This window comes from Triturus cristatus, chromosome 8 (assembly GCF_964204655.1).
Source record: "Triturus cristatus chromosome 8, aTriCri1.1, whole genome shotgun sequence".
Classification (NCBI taxonomy): domain Eukaryota; kingdom Metazoa; phylum Chordata; class Amphibia; order Caudata; family Salamandridae; genus Triturus; species Triturus cristatus.
Window position 1 is genome coordinate 749,342,608 of NC_140591.1, and position 15,588 is coordinate 749,358,195.

A 15,588-nucleotide genomic window follows, 5' to 3' on the forward strand; every position below is an offset into this window, starting at 1 on the left:
CTGAACTGGATCCTAGATCTTTCTCATCCTACTCATGCGTGCATCATTATTCCAAAAACATATATTCAGAAATTCATGACATCACGCCCAATGGCTAGGGGCGCCGTAGCCAGCCAGCAACATGCCAAAGCGAGTTTAGCAGGAGAATATAGAAAAAGTCAAGTCCAACAACGTTTTGAGGATTGGCCAGTGAGTCATACAGCATGATCATCTTTTGGTCCCACCCGACAGCCATATGTGTGATGCTATTAATTTTCTAGAAAACAAAATCTCAATAGTTATGTAAGGCTGGGCAGAAGGCAAGGATAAGAACCACATTGGCACCTCCGCTTCACACTGGAAACAATGATCATCCACTCTAAGTCCCAGTATCCAAAGGTGATGCGGAGTATACTAGAAATCATTAATACATGTAAAAAGATGGCCCTTAATTTGTGAGAAATTTGAAATGCTCTGTGCCAGAATATTGCTGACCCTCACAACCTCGACCGTTACTTCTAAACCCAGATCCCTGCTCCATTTATCTGCCCTTGACTGAAAGAGATCAGCCAGATGGTCCGATTACTCCAAGAGAATCAAGTTATAGGACAAGCTAATGATCCTCTTCTCCGGCACTCTCATTAAGAAGTCCAGGAATGTACTCTGGGAGTGAGATATCTCATCTTTACCGAAGCTAGATATAAAATGTCAGATGTGCTAGTACCTGAAGAAACCTATACGAAGCAATAAAAACTGCTGTTGTGTAGTATCATTTGAGAGAATAACACCCCCCCCCCCAAGCATTTGTCCCAGGGTAAAATGTTTGGCCATCTCCTAACTCTCCTGGAAGCTATGATGAATAAAGAGGGGTAGATTAGGGTTAAATCCTAAATATGTGTATTGGTTTGGAAGGGTAATGTCTGGAAATATTTTTTTAAAGTGAGCTCCAAGTAAGATGAAACACTTTTAGAGATTTGAATCGAGTCCTTTTGAAGTATGAAATATCCATCATGGCAATACCTGGTGAAATTGAATCTCCCAAGTGTAAATAGTCTACAAACATTTGGTCCTGCATCCATAAACCCCTGTCCATGATCAGGCGGAGTCGAAAGAGAAAGGAAGTGCGATAATAGAACCTCGTAGCAGGGAGGGAAACCCCTCATTTGTCCTTGGCAGCTGGAGGAGCTGTATCTTACAGTCACATTGCTTATAACTCCATATGAACTTCTGCTAAAATGCCTCAATCTTTTTAAAGAATGCCATGGAGTGAAGGAGGGGGATACAATGAAAAAAATCCAAATACCTGGGTAGAATAATAATTTTAATAAGATTCCACCTTCTGATCAAACCAATGTATAGACGGTTTCACTTATGAAAAATATTACCTGAATGAAGGTAAAATTTCCCATAGTTATATTCAATTAATGTCATCCATACAAAGGCTTAGTTCTACCCCCATGTAGGTGACTGAATGTGCCCATATCTTATTGAAGGCAAGAGGTATGATATTAGAAAAGGCCTGTGTTTGGCCAAGATTAAGCTTATATCCGGAGACTTCAACAAATGCCTTCTGGCTGCAACCAGGTTAGGAGTTAAAACATCTACATAAGGCAAAAATTTCACCTCGAATCTATGGCTACACAGCGGATGGATGTCTTCAGCCACTTATGGCGCAATGTACAAAGCAAACAGCTGAGAGGATAGAGGGCAGACCTGCCTCGTACCGTGGGAGATTTGGATAGATTAATACAAGGATCCTGAGCATTAAATCCTCCAGAAAGAAATACTTTATTGCATATGGTTATTTAAAACCTTTACAGCAATGTAAAATAAGTATCATTATTGTACGTCTGCTGTTCAAAAATAGCATAAAAACAATTTAAATTAATTGTACATAATTGTGTAGAATTATATAAAAATCTCAACTATTCATTAAATATCTCCTGATCATAACAACATTCTAAGTAGTGTTTGCTGGTTCTTCAAAGCTAAATTGTCATTATGTGCACTGTTTGCTTTTCTTAATTAAAATTCACAGTCACAAATTTATTGTAACCAGCTCTAAAAACAGATTTTTTATTAAAACCATTGACAATTTGAATCTCCAAGAACTGTCAGCTTTACATTTTTTTCCCATAATGTCTCACCAAGTATAAAATCATAAGATAGCAGCTATTTATATATCCCCTTCTGAAAATGATAAACAGAGCATAGAAAGGACTGCTTTCAGGCCAAGTTGTACATAAAAACAAAGGTTATGTTATTATTTAACCCCTTCAGTGCCCGCCCCTTTCCCCGCCCAGTGCCGGCCGTTGCATTAGCGGGCGGGGTCTATGACGAGCTGGACTCGTCATGGGCACAGCGCCACCGCGGCCCATGACGAGTCCAGCTCGTCATGGGCACTGAAGGGGTTAAGAGATGTATATATGATACCACTAACAAGCACAGTTCTTAGTCCTTTGACCTTTTATTAGAAATGTCCTTGAATGATGGCATTATGAACTTTACTCCCTTACGAGCAAGGGGAATGAGCTTCCCCTTAGTCAGCTGTTAACAGCTTGCCTACATGAGTGTATTCCTATGTTCCTATACAGTGATTTCAAGAGAATTTTTCTTTGCGCAAAAGGTACAGGACAGACACATAGAATATGGAGTAATGTCTCTTTTTTGTATCTGCAACGTATACAGGATAAATTCTGTAACTGTTTTTTCCAGGATGGGATACAATCTTTAGATTCTATAATACCAAACCGGAATAACATAAACTGGTGCTTTAATGTTTATGACAAAAGTTCTGCCGGATAAACCTGTGGGGCTAAATTAGAATAAGAATGTATGTACTGTCCAGGCGTATCTCTTAGTGCAAATGCATTTTTATCTGTTAGGTTTGAAGCAATTCGAGTTGCAGCTTTCAGCACTTGATTGAATGATGCTTTCTCCATTGTTGCTTCCCAAGGTTCTTCTATGCTGATATCCTTTATAGCCAGATTTAAATGACTTCCTCAGGACTCTTTTGTTTTACTATATTGCTGTTCCTCTATCTCCTTCCAGCATGAATTGCTAATAGATCCCCTTTCCGATGCTCGCAATCTCCAGCATAATTTAAAAAAAAGCATTTTTACACTGATGTACTTGATTTTTTAAGCCAAACTCCAAACGTATTTGAGCTGGTGAGACAGATTTTGGAATATTGAAAACAGATCTATAAACTTGTTTGGCGCTTCTTCAAAATGTCTATTTCCAACCACCGCATAATTTCTGTACAATAAGATAGTGTAGGTAGTAGCCAGGCCTCCATAACCTTGAGAAGATAAGTTAGTGACTGACAACTCAACTTCTGTTTTAATACTTTGAATGCATATGTTAGGGATTGTGCTTTAGCCTGAATGGCTAACAGATGGAATTTGACCGTCATTTATTTGTCCATAGGGAATCCCAGATATTTATAAGAGCGTACTTACTCCAGTTTTTTCCCTTCCAACAACCACTTATGATATTTATTCTTAAAATCGACCCGCCGGATCACTTTGGTTTTGCTAAGATTCAGATCTAGCCCCTGATTTTTCATATACTTGTTTAGGGCCTTCATACTCCGTTGTAGGCCTATTGGTGTTTCACTTAGTAGGACTATATCGTCTGCATATTGTAAACAGCCCATTTTCTCTGCAGCAAGAATTAGTGGATGAGTATTTTCCAAATCCAAAGCATGGGCCAGATCTACTAGATATGAGTTAAACAGGCTTAGAGCCAAGTCGCGTCCCTGTTAAAGGCTGTTATTTGTCGTGATTTTGGTTGTTACTCGGCTACCATCTACTATCTGAACTCCCCATTCTTCCAGTTTTTTCCATAAGCGACCTCTAGGCACACGGTCGAAAACAGATTTAAGGGCTATAAAAGATGCAAATAAACGTGTTTTTTGTATTTTTCTTTCTCTATAAATAGGGGTGAAGGCTGTAAGGTTAGTTAATGTCCCCATTCCTGCTCTAAATCCTGTCTGAAATTTTGGTATTAGTTGTTTTTCTTCTACCCATGATTTTAGGTGTGCAGTAAGTAGGACGCCTCAACATTGTTTAATGCAATAAGCCTGTAATTGAGAGGTATTGCTGGATTACTATTTTTGAATATAGGATGAATAATATTGCCTTTGCAAGACTCAGGCATCTTGTTTGTGTAAAAAAAGATCATTGAACATTGGAGTTAAGTATTGAGCCCAATAATCTACATCTAAGGCATTTGGGATACCAATTGGACCTGGTGCTCCCTAGGGTTTTAGTCTTTTTAATATTCCTTTAAGTTGTTCTGAGTTGCCCAACAGGGTTATTCGATCTTACCTTCTGTAGGACTTTGTTTCATCTATGCTTTTTGGAGTACCTTGGGTAGTCTTACAAATTGCTTGGGACAACAGCAAATCCTTCTTATTCATTGTTTCTGGTGCTGAGTCCATAGAAAGGACATGGGCTTCCCAGGGTGCTGCATCAATCCCTGCATTATTCTGCCTTTCTTTTCCTAATGACAGGCCATTAACTATTTGCCAGAATGTTTTGCTGTTTTGTTTTTTACTAGACTCAAGGAGCTGTTCCATAGATCTGAATATCTTCTTTTTTCTCTCCAGCAGTTTTTCATGAATTTGATTTTTAGATTTTGCAGCAAGATTTTATTGGGTCTCTTGCCTTGTCTTGCACCTGTGCCACTAGTCTTGCTTCCGGCGTAATTTGAGTTTTTTGCCTCCCTAGATTTTTATTGTTCCAAGGGTTTCTTGTGCTGCCCCCTCCTGTTTTAGCTTCTTTCAGGCACTTCAACCGTTGGGTTTTTGATGAAATTTTAGCTAATAATAAATCTCACAGGTGTTTCCATGCCTTTACACGCTTGTCGATTTCTGATTCTGCTGGCTCTTGCACAGTTAACTTGATTTTTATAGACTCGATTGTTGCAGAACTGTGGTAGGCTTCTGCCATCAACTTCTCACCCATCAAACCCTGCCAGCTTAAGCTTTTTAAGATATATGTTTTCGGTGAGCGTTGAATCCTAGCTTTTAGGCCCACGTACAGTTGATGAACACAGGATTCAAAGCGGGGGCCCAGTCGAGCATGCTCCATAACTGCCCATGGAAATTATCAGGAAACCCGGTTGAAGGCCTTCTCTGCATCTAACAGAATCATGTCTACAGGGCTGCCATCAAAGGAAGAGAGTTTTTGAGCGCTAAAATGGCCTTGTTAACGTGTGAAGTAGTATCACGTCTGTAAATGAATTCATGTTGGGATGGATCTACCAGCCCTGAAATAACTACAGAGAGTCTATTAGCCAAATTGATTCAATTTTAATGTCATTATTGATTAAAGAAGTAGGATGACATGCGCTGCAAAGGATAGGATCCTTCTCCTTTTTGGGGAAGATGATGATATTAGTCTCTGCCAAAGACCCCGGAACCAGACCAAGGAGATTAGGAGTTAAAAAGATCTTTCATGACCGGTGCTAGAATATGAGAGACTCCTCCCTAGAATTCTAAAAGGCTATATAACAAATAGCTGCTTCTACCTTGGGCAGTGTTTTAGGCTCTTCTAGCCTAACTGACTGATTCAAGTTCTGATGGGAGTGCCGTGCTATAAATCAATATAGATCATCCATAGAAGCAGAGCAGTCCTCTTGATAGAGGTTCAGATAATATAGATGAAACATCTCCCTGATACCAGCAAGTCTGCCACAGGCTTGCCTTTTTCATTCCTAATCTGATGGCTGATACTAGTGCTAGTAGCATCCTTTACCCTAAACGAGAGGCTAACCCATCTCTTCATTGTTCTCAAAGCTAGGCAGCTGCCTAGCCTGACACTTCTTAGTCGCTCGGAGCCCAAATATTCTTCCTAAGAGAAGCCTGCAGATGACCACCTGCTTATAGAAAAATTCTAGCCTTGGAGATTATATTATACACCAGACCAACCTCCATGGAGCTAATGGTTGAGCGTATATGGATCTCTTCCTTAATAGCTGCCCTTCGCTGATGAGCAGAATTCTTCAATGTATGGCCCTGACAAAAGGCCTTAAGAGCATCCCAGATGACAGTAATAGCAGCCAAGCTGGCATTAATCTCCAGAAACTCCAGAATAAGCTTACTTATTGAGTGTATACAATCATCTTGCAGAAACAGGCTTAACTCAAATAGCCATCCTTGCCACCCAGAAGACTGGAGAAGCCCGTTAGGTTGAATAAACAGAGATAAGGAATGATGATCAGATATAATCGTCAAATTAGCATGAACCTTCAAAAGTGAAATCAATGAGTGGCTAACTTAGTACATATTCATACGTGAAAGAGATTTATGTGGGGGAGAAAAAAAAGTAAACTGGGTTTGTTAGCTCTCTCATTATGCCATATATCCTCAACCAATGTATATAAGGATATAAGCTGTTACAAGGCACCCCTAAGTTGCTGCTTTCCTCTATGACCCGGTCTCGAATTACCCAGACCCTGATAAGTTGAATCGATTCTCAGATCTAAAGTAACATTGAAACCCCACAGAAAATAAGGGGAGACAGCCAGAAGTGGAATTCAACTAACAAAACTTCAAAAGCTTTTAGATCATCGTTATTGGAACCGTAAACTCCACAAATAATGAAGCACATACTGTCTTTCTAGACGGCTGCCAGGGTTAGCCTTCTGCCTCAGAACCTCCAATTTGCCATCCCAGACTAACAAAGTGAGAATCCTCAGGCTGAAGGTAAGAATGAGGTGCATAAAACTCTATTACCAAGGTTGTTTAGCAATACCATTTGTTCAGAAAGTAGGTAGGACACACACATTGTGGCTTTAGGGTGTTTATTTCTTCCCAAGCCATCCTATGATTATAGGGCGCTTTAGGCCAATAATAGTCCAGGAGAAGATGTTAAGTTACTGACCATGACCCTTTTTACCCCCAGCCATTGACATAGCACAACAAAACCCCCAATTCCTTCCACGAAAGAGAACCTCAGTTTGCCACCCCTATCCTAAAGGACAGATTCAGTTGGGACACTTTTCATCCACTACCAATTTTTTCTCCAGTTTTTACCCGCAGAGTATTCAAACCCCTCCACCTAAAACCAAACCACCAGCCAAAATTAATTACAAAAACATACCTCCCCTGTCCTCTCCACCAGCCCCAAAATATCTCCCCACCCCCACTCTATACTATCCTAGAAAGGCCATCAACCGCAAGATCTAAACTGCAGAGTAGATAGCTCATCTTCACAGATAGACACAAACCCAGGCCCTCCCGCATGCATTTTGTCCTAAAATACAACCATACAGCCACAGTAAAACCCCATTAGAAATCTGAATGTGATTTATTTTAGCCACTAGCACCGTCTATTGCCCCAAATTCAGATGCATATAAAATCAGGCTTTCCATAAAGATAAAGAGCAGAGACTAATCCCCTTGGCTAACATTTAGCTAACAGTTCCAAGACTTTGGGCCTTCGTAACAAAAATTAGTCTGGCCGGCATGCTTAATCCTCAGCGCTGCTGTCTCCATGAGAGATTCTACTGACCTATCTTCTGTAGAGCCTGGATTTGTTCACGGAGCTGCCAGCGCCTAACCACTGCCCAATGACAAAAAAACAGACTGTACAAAGAATTCAATCCCTCAGGCCCTAATAGATGACTTAGGTATGGCTGGTAGATAGATCTGCTGTGGCAGAATCACATTCCAAACATAGATGAGAGTGACACTGGGGTAGCATGTGGCCTTACTCTTATTGGGACACCGGAAGGGAAAACAATGCACCCTTTGTATCATGCAATCCATGTCCCAGGCACCTAATGAAAGGTACAATTCTCTAAACAAGCAAACAACACAGCCTCTAGGACCATCACCTTCCACCCCCTTGGGAATGCCCAAAACTCTCAGATTATTCATCAATGATCGATTCTCAAGATCCTCCAACTTAGAGGAGAGTTTGGAGAGCCAAGATTCATGCTGGAGGATAGATGTTTGATTTTCCCCAACTGCAGTGTGAAGAGCAGCCTGGTTAATTTCCCCTGCCCGAGGCGGGATTGAATGATATCCATGTTCTTTGACAGCTTCCTAAGAACGACTTGTGTCTTTAAGTGAGCGATTTTCAATGCAAGTGAATATTTACTGTATTATTGCCAATGTTGCAAGAGAAGATTATAGATAGTCCCCAGACTGGGACCCTCTTGAAGGGTGTACTCCATGCGGGGAATCCCCCCTGCGATCGAGCCCTTGGAGAAAGGGTGATTAGCAGCTGCCATAATGATGGAAAGAATAATGACTGGTGAAGCAGGATTAGTGGGGATTAGTGCAGTCCCGTCGAGATCCCGGAGCAACTCCTGCTCACCTGGTGGGGAGACAGAGTCAAGTACACCCTGCTCAGAAAACTCCTTTACTATATCCTCCAACTGGGAGGATGTCAAGCCCCCAGCACTAATCAACCTATGCAGCATGGATGGGGAGACGTTAGTGTCTGTTGTACCCGGCACAGCCACTTGAAATTGATCATCTTGATTACCTTAGCTGTCACTATCAGACAGGCTGCTATCGGAGAAAGAAAAAAAGCATCCAGGATTTCTGCCTCTATAGTCATTTGTGCCGGTAGAGAATCTGATGTGGAAATCTCCACTGGCAGAGAGAGCAATATAGAGGCGCTCTGTGCTCCCTTGGCTCAAGCTGTTGTGACTAATGTTTGGAATAACGGGGATCCAAAGAAGGAATGATATTGGAGCGGGCAGGGAAATAAATCAAAACATACTGAAAGAAAAACCTGTCTCCAAAAAAAACACTCTGAAAATAGAGTCTTAAATGTATACACACTACAGAAAAATTCCAAATCAATACAGAAATTCTCATGTATGTTTTATTATTATTTAAATATCTATTTTTATTATTTCCCTTTTCATAACATACATATCACATAGATTCTTAAATAAACATACTTGAAATATATCATATATTCATGTGGTTTTCAACCTCCCACCCATCAAACTATATATTCATAACTCACATATCATGTACACAATCTATACCACAACCTTACAAACCATCAGACACACTTTAAAACATATATTATACAGAGCTATATAACGGAACATCCTTGTAATTCATCCACAGATGGTCAATAACGCTACTTGGTCAACAGTAGTACATTTTTACAAAGTATTGCACAGAGTGTACCTATTGTTAGTCTTTCTCCATATAGTTAATATTGACTTATCTTACAATATATATAATATACATCATATGACCTCTGAATGGTATTCCAATAGCTCAAATGCTGGTGTCAATAACTCCAGCGCCAGTGCCAACAAGCATTTCTGTGTCTGAGATCAAAGGATCACCCACCTTCTTCAGGGCACAAAGTGATATATTATGAATCAGTAGCCATAAAAACATAGATGGGAGTGAAAACAAAACATGGCCACAAAAAGGATAAATCTGTAACGAAATTCAAAATAATAAGTAAGCAGATGCGACAAAGAGCAACCACACTCCACAATCACTTGTACTCCCAAGCAAACATCTACAGATCCATGCTTACCTCCACCTGTGTGTTACATCATTATCCTTGTGCAGACATACCATACTCCATAGTGAAAGGTGGTTATTATCTAAAAGGTAACCTTATGACCCAATTACTGTTTAGTGCCAAAAAGAAATGTTACATTATAGCTCTTTAGTTTGTAGCGTGACATTCAATTGTATATGTTCCTGGGCAGATAAGAACCATGCACATTGGTCACCCCCATGGTGTGTTAGACAGAAATGTAAGTACAAGCAATAGCAGCTTAGCCTAATGAAATCACCAGCTGGTTGTCATCCTTTGTCACCCTAGACCATTTGGAGCCAAACCCAGGAGAAGGGGCAGAACTGACCAGAGTCAATTTAGGGATATACAAAGAAAGGGATCACTACACACAGGACTGCATTAGCTATGAAAGTGGCACCCTCAGAATATCGCATCAGAACACTCCTGGACCTGTGAGAGGTTCAAAAGAATTACTGTCCTGCTGTCTGAAGAAGGAAAACTAGACCAGTTTGCCTTGAACCCAGGAAACAAATAGTGACTCCAAGAATCAGTTGGCTGACCTCCTGTTTGAGCTATAGGGACACAACAAGCTTCCAGAGGCCTTCTTGCAACTGCTCAGATGACCATCAACAAACTTGCCTAAGCTCTGTAGCTGGCCTCTGCTAGAGTTAACCCTGACCCCAAAAGGTGCCTCCCCAGGTCCTTTACCCTTTGCTTGTGTCACAGTGTACTATTCCTATTTCAAAACTGCAAGAACTAGACTCCAGGTGAAAATCCAGAAGTTTGGGCTCCTCACAAATTACCATCAGTGTCTCCTTGAAGGTCCAACTGCAGCTTGCTCTTCACATCAGCAGAGATAACCCACGTCTCCCACAATCACAAAGCTCCCGTGGCGTCCTGCTCTACGTGCCGACACCAATAACTTTGTGATTCCCACCAATGCGAACCTCTGGCTAAGGTTCATTGTGTGGACTTGGACTGTGTGAGAGGGTAAACTCTTCACCGGTACAAACCTGGTCTCTGTATCCGACCCCTACTCCTTTGTGATCGGCATGAACTTGTGACTTTGACTGAGTTCAGGGCAACCAGATAACCACAAGCGGTACTTTATTATCCTTGGTGCTAATTTAGTGAAAATTAAAAAATTCATAACTTTGGATCTACTCATTGGGCTTTTGTCTCTTGGAGTCATTTTATTTATTAAAAAGTACTCCATTTTTATTATAAATTGGTTTGAGATTTTTCTTGTGTTATACTGTTACTTTATTGCTGTTTGAGCACTGAATTAATACTTTACATTGTCTCTAAGTTAAGCCTGTTTTTGTTTCAAGTTACCAGAGGGTTAAGTGCAGGCTTATTTAGGGATGTTTGTGGTTCACCCTGACGAGGACTGTGTTTATTACCTGAGAGTGGCTCTCACCCCTCTCAAGTAATAACCCAATTTCTTACTGTTGGACCTGGTCCGATCTGCAGGTTGAACCACAAACGTGTTACCTTTTTAACTCCATGTTTTGCTGGATTTGTTTTTGTTGACCTTAGGGGTCTGTGCACTTTGCCACTGCTAACCACTGCTAAAGTGCTTGTGCTCTCACCCTAAAACATGGTTCAATTGGCTTATACCTAATTAACATATTTAATTTATTTATAATTGCCCTTTAGTATGGTACTACTTGTACCCAGGGCCTGCAAATTAAATATTACTTGTTGGCCTGCAGCACAGATTGGTGCCACACACTTAGGTAGAAATTGAACATGTCTTGGACCTGCCATTGCAGAGCCTTTGTGTGAAATTCTAAACTGTAATTTCAACATGGCAAAACAACTTTTTCCATCCCCAATCCTTCCTTTTTTGATACATATAAGTCACCCCTAGCGTGTGCCCTGAACAGCCCAGAGGACAGGGTGCAGTGTAAATATAAAAAGTTGGACATGTACTTTTCAGTTTTACATGTCCTGGACTGGTAGTGAAAAATTCTCAAATTAAATTTTCACTACTTCAAGGCCTATCTCTCCTACAGGATAATATTGGAGTTGCCTTATGTGAAAAGTTGGCCTGGCATATGCTGGTCACTAGTTATAGTGGCCACCTTGCACCAGTCCAATTCGACTCTTATGGTAGATAGGTTTAAGACAAACTTTAAAAGAAAGCTTTCCTAGTGGTCGCTGTGGAGAGCAGCCTTCAGGCTAAGTCTCTGAGGAATGTAAAGCAGCTTGTTTTACCTTATAATCTCTTGAATTAGCAAATGAAAGGACACCACACAGGTATATATATCAAATATATATGTATGTATTTCTAGACACACTCTACTAATCTCTTTATGAGATTAGAAGTCAGGAACACATTCAAATATCAACGTTTAACAATAAGTTAAGCACAAATATGGCTGGGGCCCTAGGGGCGTACCAGATCATATACTAAAAAAGAGGTTTACGAAAGTTGACTTGCAAGGGGACAAGGCCCAGGGCCTGTAGAATAGCTGGGGCTTCACTAATGCAGCAAAAGCAGGTAAGTAAACGACCCACGGGAGACGCGTGCAGTGTGAGAACACAGCCGCGGGTTTCCTATTGATTTCAATGGAGCAAGTTGCGTTGGATTTTTAAAGTTTTAGGGTACTTTGAGGAAGTCTACAAGCAACTCACTTACAAGGTAAGTAATTCGAGGGCCGACACACACTAGCGCATGAAAATGAGCCCAGACAGAATATAGAGCTGAGCATATTTACAGGTGTGCAAGACAGGCATGCACAAGTATCTGTGTTTCGACAGAAAGGTAAAGGTAGATTGGTGCTGCCGGCTATAGGATCAGGGTCTGAGCCTGACACAGGAAACTGAGCCCAGACAGAATATAGAGCTAAGTATATTTACATTATTACAGGTGTACAAAACAGGCATGCATAAGTATCTGTGTTTAGACCGAAAGGTAGCGAAAGATCGGTGTGACAGGATCGGAATCCTAGGACTGCATAAGTGAAACGTGAGGACAGAGCGCATAATATTGGGACCGACAGATCTGAGACTTACTCGTGTAAAGTTGCGGTATGATTAAACAACAAGAAAAAGCGCCTATGGTCCGCTGTAGTTGACTTCACGTTAATACGTGGTAAAGCCTGGGAAAAAGGTATTAAGCACTGATTAAGATCAGCGTGCGAAAAAATAAAGCAAGCGTGGGCAGTGTAGAGTGAAAGGCACTTACTGGGTAGGCTGAATCAATTAGCCAGTATCTTGTGGAACAGCTGTATAAGTCAGCGTTGAGACTCAGAGCCGGTAATTCTATTAAAGGCAAGTAAAAAAGGGGTCAGGTGGGCTCAAGTGTGCAGAGCCACAATATATGGACAGGCAGCAGAATTAACTTACAGTTTTCTGTCGAACCCAGGTCACTGAATGAAAGTCCAGGAACGCAGAGCGGAGCGTGTCCTGCTGCTGCACCTGCCTGCGCTGAGTGCGAGAAGGAGCTGGTGTGGAGGGGAGTTAATTAAGGCAGTGTCAGCTGGAGAAAACAGCCTCGGGAAGAAACAAATTAGAGCCGGCTGTGAACGCGGGAGCATGGGCAGAGCTGGAGGAGTTAACCCTTCCAGTACTCGCTGTGGTGAATGTTAGTCAAAGGAGCGGAAAAAGTGTGAATTCAACCAGAGCTGGAACAGATAGTTTTTTCTGATGTGCACTGGTAAAGAAATACATTTGTTAGCAAGCAGATAAAGTAGGAAAAGATATTCAATTATCCTTATAGTGGAATAAGGAAAGTATTCAAGGCCTCGCTGGGCACGTTTCAGCTCTGTAAAAGCATTGACAATTACATTGATTAAAAGGGTTAGGAGGCATGTTTCAGCTCTGAAAAAACAATGACAATTACATTGAGTAAGGTGGTACACTTATCAGTAATCCCAGTGGTACACAGTGGCGTTACTGCCATCCATCTGTTAGGTCCAAGGAAAATGACCACTCTGAATGGGCATATACAGTCACAACAGATAGCAGAAGGTCAGAGAACGCAAATAAGAATGTATTAGTGTCTACAGATTGGCATTCCATTCGTCAATCGAGTTAAGTCCATGTTCAATAGTACGACATTTAAAAATCCATATACATTCCAGGCGGTTAAAGATCTGTTGTTGATTTCCTCCCCTGTGGTTTGGTTGCAGGCTCTCAATCACCTGCCACATAAAGTCTGTTTCAGAGTGTCCTTATAAAAGAAAATGTTCCACTAGTGGTGCGGTTGTGATCTTGCTATGGATCCTGCTCCTGTGTTGGGAGATTCTGGCCTTGATCTTCTGTGTGGTTTGGCCAATGTAGCTTCTTGCAGAGTGTCTCAGCTTCTAGGAAGAAGTATTCCTTAAATGTACAAGTCCCTCTGATTCTGAGGAACTGGCCATATGGTAGATCGTCTCTTAGTGCCCTTGGGTGTGCACTGCTGCACTGGTGGAGGATATTTTGTTCGGTCAGTTGCCTGAACAATGTGGTGTAAAGTTCGCCATTATGACTCTTGATGGTGACATCCAAGTAGTCAATTTTGTTATTGTCATGGTTGTAGGTGAATTTGAGGTCTGGCTGGGCATTGTTGAGCCATGAGCAAAAAACATGTAGTTCAGTGCTGGTGTCTTCCCAAATCATACAGACGTTGTCTATGTATCTGCGCCTTACACAAATGTTTTGGAGAAATGGGTTCGCCCTGTCGAGGATGGTGTTAATCTCAATGTCATCCACGAACAGAATGGCAAAGTTGGGGGCAAAAACGGACCCCATTGATGTGCCTTTACATTGTCTGTAGTATTTGTCTTTGAACAAGAAGTAGTTTTTGGTCAGGGCTATTTCCAGTAATGAGGTAACGAACTCTGTGGGTACCTGATGTGGGGCTGGTCGAAGGTTCAGGTGCTTTTTGATAACCTCTATGCCTTTGTCTTGGGGGATGTTCATGTATAACGATTCAATGTCAAGAGTAACAAGGAGTTCTGTTTGGGGATTGAATGGATGAGATTCTGTCAGATTGATGAGATGTGTGGTATCCTTTACATATGTGGTGGTATCTTGTACCATGTCTTTGATGAAAAAATCAATGTATCTGCCCAAAAGCTCTAAAACTGAGCCGCAGCCGGAAAGGATTGGTCTGCCAGCTGGTACGTCCAGGTTTTTGTGTATTTTGGGTAGAGTGTACAAATACATGGTACAAGATACCATCACATATGTAAAGGATACCACATATCTCATCAATCTGATATAATCTCAATCATTCAATCCCCAAACAGAACTCCTTGTTACTCTTGACATTGAAACACCTTCTACAACAGAATCTCAGCCAATGTTCTACGCTGCCTCCAACCCACTCTACCAGACTCATTCTGAATATCACAAAAAATTCCTACATCTCTCCACACCTCATCAATCTCCACTGGCTCCCAGTCCAGGAAAGATGTAAGTTCAGGCTACTCACCCATACCTACAAAGCTCTCCACAACACCGATCTAGCTTATCTCAACCACCTCCTCACTTCAACCAACCCACCAGACATCCTCGATCTGCTTTCCAAGCAAAATATACCTCCCTCGCATCAAGTAGACCAGAAGCGGAAGACGCTACTTCTCATACCTTGCAGCCAAGACCTGGAATGACCTCTCAAAACACTTCAGAACCTGCCTCTTCATCATGGACTTCCACAGGCACCTCAAGACACGGCTCTTCCAGAAGAACCAGGCATGATTTCCTCCTCCCCCCTCAGGCCTGCCCTACTTAGAGCTTGGATACCCTCACAGGTGATTAGCCGCACTACAAATTCACATATTCACAGTGGAGTGTCAAATGGTGATGGAAGCAGCAGGCTGTGAGCCAGTCTTTATGTCAATGTAAAAGGCCTGAAATGGCAGTCTTGCATGGCTATGGCCATACTACTCTCAATGCATACAATCTCATCTGATCTCTAAAGATTAACAGGGAGGGTCTACTTAATTCTTGGATGAGAGACCACATGGAAATAACATGTTCTTTACTGCTTAAGCAGACTCATCATCCTAGCTCCCTCCTTTGTTTTTTGTTTCCCAATTATTGTTACATTCATTTTTAAAGATCAAACATTGTAACCCTGAGTGCCATGCACAGTGTTGTC

The 15,588-nt window shown here is 41.5% G+C and overlaps 1 long non-coding RNA gene across 2 annotated transcripts in view; it reads right to left on the reverse strand.

Annotated features, from left to right (window-relative positions):
* The window catches only part of LOC146805021 (uncharacterized), a 59,284-nt gene extending 46,353 nt beyond the window's left edge, over positions 1 to 12,931 (reverse strand). The window contains exons 1-2 of one of the 2 annotated variants that reach the window (XR_014967779.1): positions 12,849 to 12,931; positions 12,688 to 12,764 (exon numbers count right to left, since the gene is read on the reverse strand). This is a non-coding gene — a long non-coding RNA (uncharacterized LOC146805021). The remainder of the gene's footprint in view (positions 1 to 12,687; positions 12,765 to 12,848) is intronic. The other variant, XR_014967778.1, reaches the window with a different exon arrangement.
* Positions 12,932 to 15,588: the final 2,657 nt, after the last annotated feature.